Raw genomic sequence first — 16,710 nt, 5'->3', positions numbered from 1 at the left:
GTAGCATTTGTCTCCTCTCAGGACATGGAAAGTAAGAGCCTTAAACTCTCCTCCACTCAGACCTTTGCCTTTGAACATTCAACCTCAGTGCTAAATGAGAAAATGGAAAGCAGCCTCAACAGTCATCTTCCATCAAGTTCAGGGTCCATGAGATGGTCATCTCCCAGTGACCAGGAGTATGCTGCTTTGGTAGGCTCCTCACACCTCTCTGTGGCAGCCAGGCCCCCACAACCTGTTCTCATCATTCCACACAAATGCACTGAGCACCTTCCATGAGCAAGGTGTTGTGCTGAGCACTGGCAGGCCAAAGGTGGCTTCCCCCAGAACTGTATAGATATGGACTCACCACTGTAAGGTATGGCCAACAAGCCATAAGAAGGGCCAGAATTGGGCTGGGGAGAACTGGGAGATAGTCAGAGTCCCCAACCTTCCTGGGAGGTGATCTTGGACCTGATCCTTGGAGGGCAGGGGAAATCTGAGAGGCAAAACCCGGGGAAAGGGTACTATGGGAGGGAGACAGCATGAGACAACATCTGGAGGCAGGAAGGATAGGTTGTGTCCAAGTAATATCAGGAGGATCGTATAACTGGTTGAAAGGGGAGGTGAGACTGGAGATGTCAACAGGCAAAAGGCCTTACGGTCAGGCCGAGAAGATTGGGATTAATTGTGTGGGCAGTAGAGAGTCAAGGGACTGGGGCTGGCCTTGGGAAGAGGACCCCAGTTGGGTGTGAAGCTCTCCTCCCCAGACCTGTCCACACCCTCATGGGATGTTGCGTAGCAGCCTTCCAAATGTGCAAAGCTCCAACTATAAAATCTTTCAGCCCCAAGGTCAATCCTTTCCATAGTGGCTTTAGCAGAACTTTAGGGTCAAGAGGTAACATTTTAGGTTTCTCTACACAACTGTCCTTCATTGTGGAGAAGCATATCAAGATGGAGCAGGAGTGGTGAAGGTGATGAAACGAGGGGCTCCTGGCAAAGTAGCAGAGTAAATATCCTGGAAGCTCCCTACAACAAAACACCCAGAAATGCTGAGTAATATTTGTTTTAGTCATTTTAAAGATACAGGAAATGTCAAGGAAAGTAAGGGCATTTCCAAGATTAAAACAAAGGGAGAGCTGAAAACCAGGACAGGTAGAGAGCTGTAGCAGTGTCACAGAGAGGCTGTCAGGGTGACAGTGGAACTGGGAGCTTGCCTTCCAAGCAAGAGGTAAGCTTGGTAAGGATTGTACTAGACCTAGAAGGACCTCCGTGTCCTTCTAGACCACGGGAATCTCACTCTATGTGTGTTTCTGAGTTCCTGGCTGCCCCTCTGCTTACAGTGCTTGGAAAAGCCAGGAATATTTTGTCTAGAGAGACTAGTACCGTGAAGAGAGACTTTGACCTCTCTAACCTACCTCATTACTCCTGCCTTCTCCAAGCCTCAATTTTATTTTGTTACAACTGACCACCACAAGTGACTGCACAGAGTTGCTGGGAAAATTTATTCACTCATTTAACAAATCCATATTGAGCAAGGAATATGACAAGTGCTGGGATATGGAATTGAACAGGATAAAATCCCTGCATTTAAGGAATTCATGTTCTAGTGAATGAACAGAGAAAACAGAAAACAATATGTGAAAGAGCAGTAAAGATATGTACCAGGTTGGGGATCCCTGGGTGGCTCAGCGGTTGAGCATCTGCCTTTGGCTCAGGGCGTGATCCTGGAGTCCCGGGATCGAGTCCCACGTCGGGCTCCCTGCATGGAACCTGCTTCTTCCTCTGCCTGTGTCTCTGCCTCTCTCTCTCTCTCTCTCTCTCTCTCTCTCTCTCTCTGCCTCTCATGAATAAATAAAATTTTTTTAAAAAAGAGATATGTACCACATAGAGAGGAGGGAGCTCTCCCCAGCCTTGGCCAGCAGGCTTTGGAAGGGGGGTGTCACTCACAAGAAGGTAGGGAGGGCATTCCAGGCACGAGCAGAGCCCAGAGTCTGAAGCAGCATGGCACGTATAGGGAACAACATACGGCACAATGTGGCTGGGAGATAAAGTGCAACTGGAGTGTGGTGGTAGACAAGGGCCAAAAAGGACACAGCTCACATGGCTGGAAGATGAGGCCATGCACAGGTGCCAGTGAAACTTAGGTGAATTTCAGAGAAACTCCTTCCTCTTTGCAGTAATTCACAACCCTTTTCCCACAGCCATGACTCCTATGGCTGTCATCAGAGTAAGTCAAGCTACCTCTTTCAGTTTGCCTGGGTTCCCCAGAAAGCAGAGCATGAGTCAGGGTGCTTATGAGCTACTCTTTTATTAGAGAGCAGCAGTGCAGGTTAAGGCGAGTGAAGCAGAAAGAAGAGACCAATACAAGATAGCTGCTACTAAAAAAGCCTCATTTTCAACCTCAGGGAAATGCCCCCAGACAATCTTCGTTTCAGGTAGAGTAACCAATTATCCTGATTTTTGTAGGACTGAGCTGCATAGGACTTCCCAAGACATGAGACTTTCAGTGCTAAATCCAGGAAAGTCTCAGGCAAGCCAGGATGTGTTCGTCTACCCTAGTCTCAGGACTGCCTGCAGGTGGAAAGGGGGAAGAATTTATCCAACAGCTCCCTTTCCCAGAGATTGAAGTTTCTCCCACAGAGTGCTAATTTCCCCCCGTGTTTCTGGGTTGCACATCTACGGGCATCACATGGGCTTTACAGGAGAGTCACCAGGGAAGTCCCAGGGTGGAGGAGAGAGTCATGCAATATGGGCTTGGGTAAAACACTATCGCAGTGAGCTCACAGGAAGGCAGCATCCACATAAACGTGGTAACCACAGCAGCACTGTGAATAAGAAGTGGTGAGGCTGAGAAGATCTTAAGTGGTGCATCCTTCACCTCTATTAGACAGTAGCCCAAGCAACCTTCTTTTTTTTTTTAAGATTTTATTTATTTATGAGAGAGAGAGAGAGAGAGAGAGAGGCAGAGACACAGGCAGAGGGAGAAGAGGGAGAAACAGGCTCCATGCAGGGAGCCTGATGTGGGACTCGATCCCAGGACTCCAGGATCATGCTCTGGGCCAAAGGCAGGCACTAAACCACTGAACCACCCAGGGATTCCCCCCCCCCCCCCGCCCCCAGCAACCTTCTACCTTCACTTGCGAGTTCTTAGCAGTATGCAACAATCAGCTCAGTAACTTGGTACCCTCCCCATGTCCATCATGAATACACCAGATAAGAACTCTTAGATTATTAAAATCCTAAATATCAACTAGGGAATAGAGAGAAAGGCATCTCAAGATTGTAAGGAATTACAGGTCATCACTAGGTGGACATCTTCAACAGACATGCAAAAACACGTAATTTACAGAAAGCTGCAATCAGATCTAATGCACAATACAATGGGAATGGAATAATAACTAGAGTTGCCCTGAATCCAGATCCTTCACTTCTTAATCATGGAGTTCAGAATTGCTCTCCTTTTTTTTTTTAAGATTTTTAAAATTTTGTTTATTTATTTACTTATTTATTTGGCAGAGAAAGATAAAAGAGAGCACAGGCAGAGGGAGCGGCAGGCAGCGGGAGAAGCTGGCTCTCCCCTGAGCAAGAAGCCCAATGTGGAGCTCGATCCCAGGACCCTGGGATCATGATCTGAGCCAAAGGCAGATGCTTAACTGACTGAGCCACCCAGGTGGCCCCAGAATTGCTCTCCTAAATCAATTTGTAGCCATTGGATATTCTTGCCATGGTACCTCCATGTCTCCTCAGCATATAAGCAGCAGCTAAAACCACAGGAGTGGATAAGACTGTCCAAAGAAAGTCTATAGAATGACAATGGCTATAAGACAAAGATGGATCCTGAAGAACAGTAATATTTTTTTTAAAAGGTCAAGAAAGAAGGAGGCAACAAAGGAGACAAGTAAGAGAAGAATCAGGAAAATTCAGTGTTGTGTGTACCAGAGTAGTAGTACCAAAAGGAAAGACTCCTCAGATGTCAAATACAGGGTGGCACGGCAGGGGGGAGTTAAATTAGATTTGGACTGAAAAGCTTCTAATGGGCTTGGCTAATAGGGGTTCCTGGTGTCCTTAGGGAAACCTAGGTGGGGCAGGAGACAGAGTGCAGTGAGCTCAGGAGTAAAGACAGTGAGGAAGTAGGAATAGTGAGTACTAACTACTCTTCAAGAAATTTGGATAATATTAATAAATCAGCTGAAAGGCAAGAAGGAGACAATTGTTGGAACAAGGTCTTAGAGCTGGAAGGGAAGAGTGAGGTCCAGAGTGTACATGGATAGACTGGTCTTAAACGAGTAAGGACATTCTGAGAATGAGATAAAGGGAGTGATATTGAATTTGAGGGCAGAAAAGTGGGGGAAGACCAGGAAGGTCACACTTGATGTCTCAATTGTTCCATAAAGTAGGACATACAGAAAGGAATATGGGAAACTAAAAATGGGATATGAATAGTTGTTCGGAGAAATGGAAGGATAAGTAAAAGGACTGATAAGTGGTACTAAGAGCCTGGCTGAGATTGAAGACCATGAACATGTTGCTATACAGTAGTGATTTGTTCATTCATTTACTTGTTAATTCACCCATTTGAGGCCACACCAATGATCGTTGGTTCTCATTAGAAACATTAATCAGGGGGTAGCCCCGGTGGCGCAGCGGTTTAGCTCCCTGCATGGAGCCTGCTTCTCCCTCTGCCTGTGTCTCTGCCCCTCTCTCGCTCTGTCACTCATGAATAAATAAATAAAATCTTTAAAAAAAAAAAAAAGAAACATTAATCAGGGACTTTAGTTTGGTCATACGGATATATGTCAGAGTTTCATGAAGATCGGAGCTCCAAGTTGTCATCAAGGATCATGACTCCATTATGGCCACACCGACCAATTGATCTCATCCCCCATCACAGCTTCCAATGCCAGATAGATGTTGATGACCTCCAAATCTCTAACCCCAGTCCAAACCTTCCCCTGGGATTTAAGACCAGCATATACACAACAGATACCTCAATCTCAACATATCCAAATCCATACTCACCAACTTCAACCCTAAACCTGCTCCAGCAGAGGACTGCATCTCCCCAGACTGTGTACACAAGGGTATCAGGTTCCCTTTTCAGTATCTAATTCCTTGCTTGGTTCTAAAAATGCATTCTCCAAAGGCTCCCTCTTCAGGTCACGAATCATGACATTAAGGGGCTATGCATGGCTCTACCCACTTTAAGCCCCCAAAAGAAATGCTTAAATATTACTTATAGGCTTCCCTAGGACAGACTCACACCATGACTTTCTTTTTTTTTTTTTTTTTTTTTTTAATTTATGATAGTCACAGAGAGAGAGAGAGAGGCAGAGACACAGGCGGAGGAAGAAGCAGGCTCCATGCACCGGGAGCCCGATGTGGGATTCGATCCCGGGTCTCCAGGATCGCGCCCTGGGCCAAAGGCAGGCGCCAAACCGCTGCGCCACCCAGGGATCCCACACCATGACTTTCTACAGGATACTCCAATTAACCAACACCACCCGGCACTGAAAGTTTCTTCATGACACAGCACAAGCACCAGCTCAGGGGTCCTGCCAAAGAATTGATGTCAGTACTTGAGACCAGGGAACAGAACAAATAGATCTAAATTCATACCATCACCTTATCTTAGCCAACTGTGTCCAACCTCCCAAAGCCAAGCTACAGATACAACTCTACTATAAAGCGGTTTAGACCACAACCTAGTTGGAATAACAAATGGATTTTATCCTCTCTGCCAGCTCTGATGGACTAATGATGGTGCCTGAAGTTGCAAAATATTGTGGAACCTTGACCAGAACCATCAGAAGAAAGTGTGCTGATCGATTGGTCAAGTCTGTCAGAGGGACAGGAATGAGATGGGGAGGTAACACCAGTCTGGAAGAACTTCACATGTGAAAAAGCCTCATTAGACTACAAACCTCCCAGTAGACCTCAATTAAAGATTTGCAAGTCTTAATACTGGTTACAGAGCACGTGACTGTTGTATGGGAGCATGTTTATTCATTCATCCATTTGTTCCTTTATAATTATTTATTGAATGTTACTATGTACCAGATACTGGCCTCGTACTAGCAGTACAGCTGTAGATAAGACAAACAAGATCCCTGTTCTTTTTTTTTTTTTTTTAAGATTTTATTTATTTATTAGAGACAGAGAGAGAGAGAGAGAGAGAGAGGCAGAGGGAGAAGCAGGCTCTATTCCAAGCAGGGAGCCCAACGCGGGACTCGATCCCGAGTCTCCAGGATCACGCCATGGGCTGAAGGCAGCGCTAAACCACTAAGCCACTGGGGCTGCCCCGATCCCTGTTCTTACAGGGCTTTTGTTCTAGCAGGATGTTTAACAAATAAGAAAATATTAGTTAGAGGTAAGTGCTACACAGATAATTAAAGCAAGATGATGTGATTCAGATTATCTGTGTGACTCCTTTTGATTGACTATGTGTCAGGGAAAGCTGTGAAATGATCTGGAGAGAGTTCAAGGCAGAGGGAACAGCTAATATACAAACCTTAAGGCAGGAAATATAATTTGTGTTCAAGGGATGGAAAGAAGGCCATTGTAACTGATGAGGAAGAGACTGGTTCAAAAAAAGATGCTGGAGAGATAAACAGAAGCTGGGTCACACAGAGCTTTGTAGACCAGGATAAGGAGTTTAGACCCTATTCTTGGTGCTTTGAAAAACCATTTAAGGGTCTTAAGCAGAAGAGTTGGCATGATCTGATTTATACTTTTAAATAATAACTCTGGCTTCTGAGTGGACAATACAGAGTAGGGGAACAAGATAAAGATAGGGAGACTGATTAAGAGGCCACTGCAGTAATTCATGAGTTGATGTTGGCTGGGACCAAATGTCAGAGTGCTCCAAGTCTTGACCACAGATCCCCTTCTCTAAATCTTCTGCTGATCTCCTCTGGTCCAAAGCTTTGGATACACTCTATACAGCAGTGTCTCCCAAACTAGTATCTTCCACTCTGCCTACCTCTTGGACTTTGACTCATAAATATCCAAACTCATATTGAGTATCTACACTTGGATGACTACTAGGTGTCTCAGACTTAACTTGTACCAAATCAAACGTTTGGTTCTTCCTACCTTTAAACCTCTTATTCCCTCCTCCTTCCCTAGTCCTATACATATTACCCATTCACACATATTATCAGACCTAAAACCTTGGATATCTTTGATTTCTTTATTTTCTCATCCCTCATACCCACATCCTGCTGAATGTTTCCCTAGAACTAATCAAGCATTAAAAATTTTTCAGCATCATCACAAAGGAGGAGATCACAGAGGAGAAGATGAAACAAAGACACGGGCCTAAGAGGCCAACATGTTGGATGGCTCATCCATGTGGATGCTGAAGTCACCAGGAATGATGTCAGCAAAAAGAACAGACAGGAAAAGAGTATCTCAGTGCTAAAGATACTAATGAATGAGGATAAAGAGTGCATTAATGTATACTTCAGAGGAGCTGAGTTTTGAGGGAAGAAGGGGAAGAAACAGGTTTGGAATCGACAATAGAAAGCAAGGAGGCCCTACCTAACCCAACCCACTTGCCCCATCTATCCTCCTCCAGGCCCTCAGGTACCCAAAATTAAAAATAAAATCATATCTGCATCATCTAGAGGTAGGGTTACCAGAGAAAACCCAGGACTCACAGTTAAATTTGAATTTCAGATAAACAACAAATACTTTTTTAGTATACATATATCCTAGATATTGCATAGGACATACTTAAATACTAAAAAATTATACTTTACCCCTAACTATTGCCACATGATATCAGTGCCTATATTTGTCAGGATTCTCCAGAGATCCACAGGATAAGTTAGCAAGCTGGCAACCCAGGAAATCTAATGATGTATTTCCAATCCAAGTCCAAAGCCCTGAGAACCAGGAGGTTTGATGGTTCTGGTCTAAAGCCCAACACGCTTGAGACCCACAAAAAAAAGCCAACATCCCAGTTCAAAAACAATCAGGCAGAAGGAAACCTCTCTTACTCAGGAAAGTATTGGTCTTTATATTCTATGCAGGCCTTCAACTGATTGCACGAGGCCTACCCACATGAGGGAGGGAAACCTGCTTTACTCAGTTTATATATTTAAATGTTAATCTTATCCAAAAACACCCTCATAGAAACATCAGAGAAATGTCTGACCAAATATCTGGCACCCTAGGCCTCGCTAAGTTAACACATACAATTAACCATCACCTAATCTCAAGGTGTTAACTGAAGATAAAATGATAGCACAGGCCTGTAAGAAACAAACTTTCAGAAGTTCAAATGGAAAAAGACTGTGGAAGAACTGAGTCATGCCATGCACAAGTAGTAAAGGCATGACAGATTCAAAAGAATCTTTCCCTTAACAGATCAGCCCCATAGTAATGTTGCAAATAGCCTGTGAGTGTCAGCAAGAAAAGAAATCCATCACACTGAATGCATTACCTTGAGGTCCTATTACCCTGAGATCGTGACCTGAGTCAAAATCAAGAGTCAGATGCTTTACCAACTGAGCCACTCAGGCACTCCTAAATTTTTTTTTAATAACAAACTGAAAAAAGTATATACTACGTGCTATACTGACTTGGAAAATGCTGCCCATGCATATTTCCTCTCAGATACACACAAGCATTTTAGCAAATAAAAGGCTCTGATAAATCCAACAGAAAAAGATGTCAAATATTTCCCTGAGTGTTTCCATGCTTATGTGAGCAAAGAATATCTCCACTGCAGCCTCTATTACTATCCTGAGGCATAGCTTTTTTAAAAAAAATCAGTTTGAAAAACAGTCATCCATAACATTATTCAAAATAGGGATACTCTATTTAACATGTTTGTGCCAAGGACCACCCCCGCCCCCCCGCAGCAGTCCAGTGAAGCCTATGTGTATTTTAGAATAATGTATTTAAATGCATAAAATAAAACAAAGAATTATAAAGGAAACCAACTATACTGAAATACCGTTTTCAAAATAACTTTTTTAAAAAATTAGAGTCCTAAAGGAGAATGGGAGGAGGGAACAGGGAAAAAAAAAACACTAAAGGAATAATGGCCAAGGACCACATATTGTATGATTCTATTGATATAAAATATCTAAAATAGACAAATCTATAGAGAACAAGAGTAGACGGTAGGGGAGGGTACATTGGAAAACAACAGCTAAAAAGAGGAGGGTTTCTCTTTAGGAAAATGAAATGCTCTACAGTTGATTGTGGTGATGGATGTCCATCATCCATATATATATATATAACAATATACATTTAACTATACACTTGACATGGGTTAATTATATAGTATGTGAACTATACCTCAATAAATCTGTTTTCTAAATCATGATAAAAAATTTTCCAATTATGTTGAAAACTATAAATGCACACAGATCCAAGAAACCAAATAAATCGCAAACAGAAGAAATATAAAAACTACACCAAGACACATCATAAACAAATTGCTCAAACCAAATGATAAAGAGAAAATCTTGAAAGCAACCTGAGACACATTATTCACAGTGGAAAATAAGAAATGACAACAAATTTATCGTTGAATGCAATGAAAGGTAGAAGAGAGTACAGTAAAATCTTTTATCCACAAAAGAAATAACCATCAAGCTAGACTTCTATACATAGTGAAATTATCTTTCAAAGACAAAGGCAACACAATGAGATTCCACCTCACACCTGTTAGGATGGCTACTATCCAAACAATGGAAAATAATAAGTGTTGACAAGGATCTGGAGAAATTGAAACCTTCCTGCCCTGCTGGTGGGGATGTAAAATGATGCAGCCACCACAGAAAACAGTTTGGTGGTCCCTCAAAAAAATTAAACATAAAATTACCAATATGATCCAGTAATTCCACTCCTAGGTGTATATCCAAAATAACTGAATACAGGTGTTCAAACAAAAACTTCTACAAGATACCTACAGTCAAAAGTGATTTATTGTACATTTAAAAATTTGGTTAAGACAGTAGATCTCATGCAAAATACTCCTACAATATATTTTTTAAATATACACAAATGTTCATAGTAGCACTATTCACAATACCCCAAAAGGCAGAAACCACCCAAATGTCCATCACCTGATGAATGGATAAACAAAATTGATATAGTCATACAATGGAATATTATTTGTTTTTGTTTTTGTTTTTAATTTGTATTTATTTATGATAGTCACACAGAGAGAGAGAGAGAGGCAGAGACACAGGCAGAGGGAGAAGCAGGCTCCATGCACCGGGAGCCCGACGTGGGATTCGATCCCAGGTCTCCAGGATCGCGCCCTGGGCCAAAGGCAGGTGCTAAACTGCTGCGCCACCCAGGGATCCCACAATGGAATATTATTTGGACACAAAAAAAGAATGAAATACCGATACATGCTACAACATGATGAACCTCAAAAACATTATGCTAAGTTTAAAAAGCTAGTTATAAAGAACTACGTGTTGTATAATTCCATTTATTCCACATTCCATTATGAAATATCCAGAATAGGCAAATCCATAGAGAGAGAATATGGATCACTGACTGCCAGAGGCTGGAGAAGGGAGAATGGTGAGTGACTTCTTAAAAAGTATGGGGATGAGGGATCTGTGGATGGCTCAGCAGTTTAGTGCCTGCCTTTGGCCCAGGGCGTGGTCCTGGAGTCCTGGGATCGAGTCCCAGGATCGAGTCCCAGGATCGAGTCCCGCATCGGGCTCCCTGCATGGAGCCTGCTTCTCCCTCTGCCTGTGTCTCTGCCTTATCTCTCTCTGTGTCTCTGCCTCTCTCTCTCTGTGTCTCTCATGAATAAATAAATTCTTTTAAAAATTAGCCTTTAAGAAAAAGTATGGGGCTTCCTTCTAGGGTGATGAAAATATTCTGTAACTGTTGTGGTGATGGCTCACAATATTGTGAATGTACTAAATGCCATTGAATTGCACACTCTACACTGTTAAAATGGCAAATTTTTGCTTGTACACTTTTTAAATATTTTATTTATTTATCCACGATAGACACAGAGAGAGGGGCCGAGAGAGACATGGGCAGCGAGAGAAGCAGATTCCCTTTGGGGAGCCCGATGTGGGACTCGATCCCAGGATCTTCGGATCCACCATGAGCCAAAGGCAGATGTTCAACCACTAAGTCACCCAGATGCCCCTATGCATGTGCATTTTATCACAACCTTTAAAAACAATGACATATACTGCACACTTACTAAAATGATTAAAATAAAAAAGACTAAAGGGACTAACCATATAAATTATAGGCAAAGATGTGGAAGATCTAGAACTCTCTACCATAGATCATTGGTGGGAATGTATGTTACTATTACTTTGGAAAAAAGTTTGGTGGTTTCTTTTTTTTTCTTAAAGATTTACTTATTTATTTGAGAAAGAAGGACTATGTACACACGCACAGAGTAGAGGGAGAAGAAGAGAACGTCTTAACCAGACTCCATGCTGAATACGGAGCCCGACACGAGGCTGAATCTCACAACCTGAGAATGCAACCTGAACTAAAACCAACAGTCAGATGCTTAACCAATTGTACCACTCAGGTGCCCCGGTTTGGTGGTTTCTTAGAAAGTTCAATGATTCAGTCACATCTTTCCTAGGTTCCTCCAGACAATGAAAGCACACGTCCACACAAAGACTCATGCACAGATGTTTATAGTCATTTTCCTGTAATTCAAAAACCAGAAACAACTAAAGTCCATCAAGACAGGAATGGATTGGGGGATCCCTGGGTGGCTCAGTGGTTTAGCGTCTGCCTTTGGCTCAGGGTGTGATCCTGGAGACCCGGGATCGAGTCCCACATGGGACTCCCTGCATGGAGCCTGCTTCTCCCTCTGCTTGTGTCTCTGCCTCTCTCTCTCTCTCTCTGTGTGTGTCTGTCATGAATAAATAAATAAAATCTTTTTTAAAAAAAGACAGGAATGGATATATTGTGATATTTCCATACAATTGAATACTACTCAGCAATATAAAGAATAAGTTATTGGCACATGCAGCAATCTGAAATAATCTCAAAAGAATTATACTGAGTGATGAAAAGCCAGACAGAAATGAGTACATACTGTATGATTCCATTTATATAAAATTTTAGGAAATGGAAATTAAGCTACTGTGACAAAAGTAGGTCAATGGTTGCCTGGTGACTAGGTGATAAGGTTAGGTTGGTGGGAAGGGACAGGGAAAGGAGACACAAGGGAAGTTTTATAGGTAAGGGATATATTCACTACCATAATTGCAGTAATTGTTTCTCAGGTATATACATAATGCCAAAACTTATCAAATTACACACTTTAAATAAGTAGAGTTTATTGCATTTAAATTATATGTTTGGTTTTTTGTTGTTGTTGTTGTTGTTGTTTTAAGTAGGCTCCATTCTCTACATGGGGTTTGAGGTCACAACCCTGAGATTAAGAGCTGCATGTTCTACCCAGTGAGCCAGTCAGGAGTCCCTAAACTATATCTCAATGAAACTCCTAAAAACATTTTATAAAGTGAAAAAGAGACGTTTAGGGAAGAAAATATAAATCAAGTTTATATTACCTCCGAGATTATGCAGTTTTAATATTTTTGTCTTTAAAATATTTACATCTTGTTTCAAAAGATGAAAGTTATGTTTTATAAATTGGCTAGGCATGCAATATATTATTATTATATTGATTCCTCTATGCAAATCTATTGGTCAGAATAAGCTAGATTAAGCCACAGTAACAAGCAGCCTAAATCTGAGCGACCTAATGCCACCAGGATTTATTTCTTACTCTACATATCTGTAACAGTTGACAGGGGAGTACATTCATGGTAACCTCTCTGAGACTCAGGCCAAAAAGCTCCAACATTCCAAAGTACAGCCTCAGTGCAGCCAGAGAAGACAGAATAAAGAATAAATATTGAATAGAGCGTTGAATGTTCTAACCTAGAGGGTACTGCTTTACTTCAAAGGGCCAGGGGAGCATATGCCTCCAAGTACCCACAAGTAGAGGAGAAATGGAGGGGCGCTTGGGTGGCTCAGTTGGTTAAGCATCTGCCTTGGGCTCAGGTCATGATCCCAGGACTCCAGGCCAGAGCTCCACATCAGGCTCCCTGCTCCACGGGGGGCCCACTTCTCCCTCTCCCTCTCTGCTGCACTCAGCCCCTCGTGCGCTTGCGCTCTGCCCCTCGTGCGCTTGCGCTCTCTCCGTCAAATAATAAATAAAATCCTTTCTTAAAAAGTAGAAGAGAAATGGATACTGGTGAACATTAATAATCTACCACAATTTCCCAGGACACTAAAAATTATTTCCATACCAACATATGACAAAGGAATTGAAACAATGTACTCTGGTGAGCCAGAGAGTCTACCAGAAAAGGTGGGAGAACTGCCAACTCCATCCACACTTACAGGTCCTCTATTCTCTCAATAACTCAGGGACTGCTTAGTGGCAACCCAATTAGACTTTTAAAAGTCTCCTAACTACCTGGAAAATCAGCTCTTTTACCCTTGCCTTGCATGCCATCAAACACCTCCAGCACTCCTTCAGTGGCTGCCCCCTATTGTGCCTCCATCAGGTGAGGTCTGCACTCAAGAGGTCTAAGCAAGATGGTATGGGAACGCAGAAGAGAGCAATGTTTTAAACTCTAACCTAGCCACCTTTTTTCTGCTTTTGTGATACAAATCTGGGTCCCTGCCTTGCCAATTCTACAGCTTACCAGCTCCATGGCCATAGGCAAATCCCTTCACCTTTCTGAGGCTCAGTTTCCTCACCTGTAAAACGGGAATAATAAAGCTTACCTCCCAAGACTGTTGTGAGAACAAGAATGAGATCATGTCTATGGAAATGCTTTGTAAACTGTAAAGTTTTGTGTCAGCCCGTTATCATCACCATCACCATCAGCATCATCGAGGCCGTCTTACACTGTCTAGAAGGGGAGCCCCAGGGTTGGGGAAGGCCCAGAGGAGAGAGGGGCTCCCAGCCTGACCCTAGACTCTGCTGGAATCAGGGCCTCTCTCTAATTAACTCTTCCTGGCAAAAGTTCCTTGCTGGACATGTTTGCCTACCAGGGAAGAGCCAGGTGAGGTTTCCAGGGGCCGCCCACTGGCCCTGACACACGGGGGAGGAATGATGACTCACCAGCCCCCTAACAGCCTCGCTGACAGGCCTCTTGGCCCAACCCCTGGCTCGGCCTGTGGAGGGCTGGCAGCCTGCAACAGGGCCGTCGGGTTTTCAAGAAGAGAAAGAAAGAGAGGAAGATGGAAGGAGGGAGGGGAAGGGAAAAGGGGAGATAGAGGAAAAAGAAAGGCATAAAAAGGCAAAAGGAAGAAATGACGGAAAAGAGAGCAGAGTGTGGTTCCCAGGGGCTGGGGATGAGGAGGAGGATCCCGTTCCAATCCTGCAAGACGAAAAAGTTCTGGAGATTGGGGGCTGCACAACCGTGCGAATGTGCTTAACCCCCTGTGCGCTTCCGAGGGTAGATTTTTGTGTTCTGTGTTTTTTGACACCATTTAAAAGCAGGCCTTAGGGGAAAAAAAATTTTTTTAGAGTGAAGAAATGATAAAGGGGAGAAAGGAGGGGGGAGAAAGCAGGGGGAGAGGGGAGAGGGGAGAGGGGAAGGGACGGAGGAAGGGAGGGAGGGAGGGAGGACAAGGAAGGAAGGAGGGAGGCAGGAAAGGGACACGAGACGACGCGGGGAGGAAAGGGAGGAAACGGCGGCGAGGAAGGAAGGACGAAGGAGGAGGAGGAAGAGAACGGCCCGCAGCCGACTACCTGGCAGCGAACCCGCGGCCCCGGCTTTCCCCAGTCACGCTCGGTCCAGGGGCGGGCGGGCGGGAGGGGGAGGGGCTCCCGCGCCGGGCTGCGCGTGACGTCATCGCGCCGCTTCCCCGCCCGCCGCCGCCGCCGCCGCAGCCGCCGCCCGCGTCCGGGCGTTGTGCAACCGCGGGGCGCTGCTGCCGGGCCTCCGCGGCGGCTCCCGCTCTCCCTGGGTGGCTGAGAGTCCCCTGGCCTCTGGCTTTGCGCCCGGCCGGCCCCGGTGGCGGCAGGAAGGCGATAATTGCCCAGAGACGCAGCACTTATCTGGGCCGGTTGTGCAAGGCGCGCGGGAGGGAGGGCCCGGGGCAGCGGCTCTCACGCCTCAGCGGCCAGGCATGCGCGCGGGGGCGAGGGGCCCACGGGGGTCCCCGGGGCGCCTGCGGCTGTTCCCGCCGGGCCGCCGCCTCCCTCCTCGGGGAAGCGCAGCCGCGCCGTCGCGGGGTCGTCGTTGGAGAGGGTTGAGGACCTGGGTTCCCAGCGCGCCCCAACACCTGCGGAGGGGTGTGATGTGCCACAGGTCACTCGACTTCTGGGCCCCGAGCTCCTCTGTGCACTAGGAATAAAATTACTACCTCTCGGTGCTTGTAAAGGTTAGAAGGGGTGCGGGCGAGGCCTGGAGAGTGTCAGCACACGTTAGGTGCACGCTGAGCCCTGGCCATGGATTATTTCTCCTGTCATCCACCTCAGAAGCTCACACTACAACTCTTTTTTTCTTTTAAGATTTTTTTTTAAAGGATTTTATTTATTTATTCATGAGAGACACACAGAGAGAAAGAGGCAGAGACACAGGCAGAGGGAGAAGCAGGCTCCCTGCAGGGGGAGTCTCCCTGACGATCGGGGTCTCCAGGGTCACGCCCTGGGCCGAAGGCGGCGCTGAACCGCTGAGCCACCCGGGGATCCCTCACACTAAAATTCCATGTGCGCGGCTCTCCCTCTGGCCCACACACTGCCAGTCAAGACCTGGGTTCAAATTTTGTCTGCCATTGACTTACTGGACCTCGGGAAATTCCCTTTTGGGTCTCCAGTTTCCTCTTTCAAAATTGTATGACGAAGGTCCCCACCCCAGTAATCTGTGGGGAGATTTAAAAGAGGTAATCCTTGAGAAAGTGTGAGTTACAGCTCTGTTATCAGGGTATGCCAACCACTGTCCTTGAAAAATTCCTTTCCCTTGGCTTCCAGGACAACAGGTGCTCAAGGTTTTCTTCCTAGCCCTGGCTTTTTCCCAGGCTCGTTGCAGGCTCTTCCTCCCTTACACATCCCTTAGGAGTTGGTGTGCCTTGAGGTTCTCTTCAGGCATCCATCTGTTCCTTTGGTAAGGAGTGAATTGACATCATCTTCCCCAAGACTTCAGGTTGCCGCAGCCCCTGCAGCCCAGCTCACTGTTCTAGAGATCCACATATTTACAGGATACCGCCCTCGAATGGATTCACAGGAGCCTCTCATTTAGCAAGTTCCAAGCTGAACATACCATCTTCCTATCACAAAACCATAGGGCAATGCCCAGGTTCTCCATCCTCCTGGAGAGGAAAATAAACCTGAGAGCCATTTTTTAAGGCTCACCTTTTCCCATCCTCCTACAATCCAAGTAATCACTAAGTCCTATCCTTTTACCTCTCTAATGTCCCTTTAGTTGTCTTTTTCCATTCCTGCTGTCATTATCCCAGTCTTGGCCACCACTGTATTGCTCACTTGGGAGATTGCAACAGCCTCCTAACTTTTTAATCTTCAGTCTTGTATCCTACAATCCACTCTCTACACTGAAACCAGAGCAACCTTCCTGAAATCAAATCTATATCACCCTACAATGAGTTTTGGCTTTTATCTTTAGTTTCCTGTTACTTGCCTGCCCTCCAAACGAGCCACATGGAACTTATTTCTGTCCTCAGAGTGTGATGCCTCTGGGCCTTCTCACATACTGTCTCTCTTTGTTTGGCTCACTCCTACTTATCTAT

The 16,710-nt window shown here is 44.8% G+C and overlaps 1 long non-coding RNA gene across 1 annotated transcript in view; it reads right to left on the bottom strand.

Moving 5' to 3' along the window:
- The window catches only part of LOC121494373, a 68,043-nt gene extending 53,128 nt beyond the window's left edge, over positions 1 to 14,915 (bottom strand). The window contains exon 1 of the long non-coding RNA XR_005988798.1: positions 14,714 to 14,915. This is a non-coding gene — a long non-coding RNA (uncharacterized LOC121494373). The remainder of the gene's footprint in view (positions 1 to 14,713) is intronic.
- Between the last annotated feature and the right edge of the window lie 1,795 nt (positions 14,916 to 16,710).

The sequence above is a fragment of the Vulpes lagopus genome, chromosome 7 (assembly GCF_018345385.1).
Source record: "Vulpes lagopus strain Blue_001 chromosome 7, ASM1834538v1, whole genome shotgun sequence".
Classification (NCBI taxonomy): domain Eukaryota; kingdom Metazoa; phylum Chordata; class Mammalia; order Carnivora; family Canidae; genus Vulpes; species Vulpes lagopus.
Note: the sequence above shows the minus strand (reverse complement) of the source record. Positions and strands in the feature narration are given on the sequence as shown.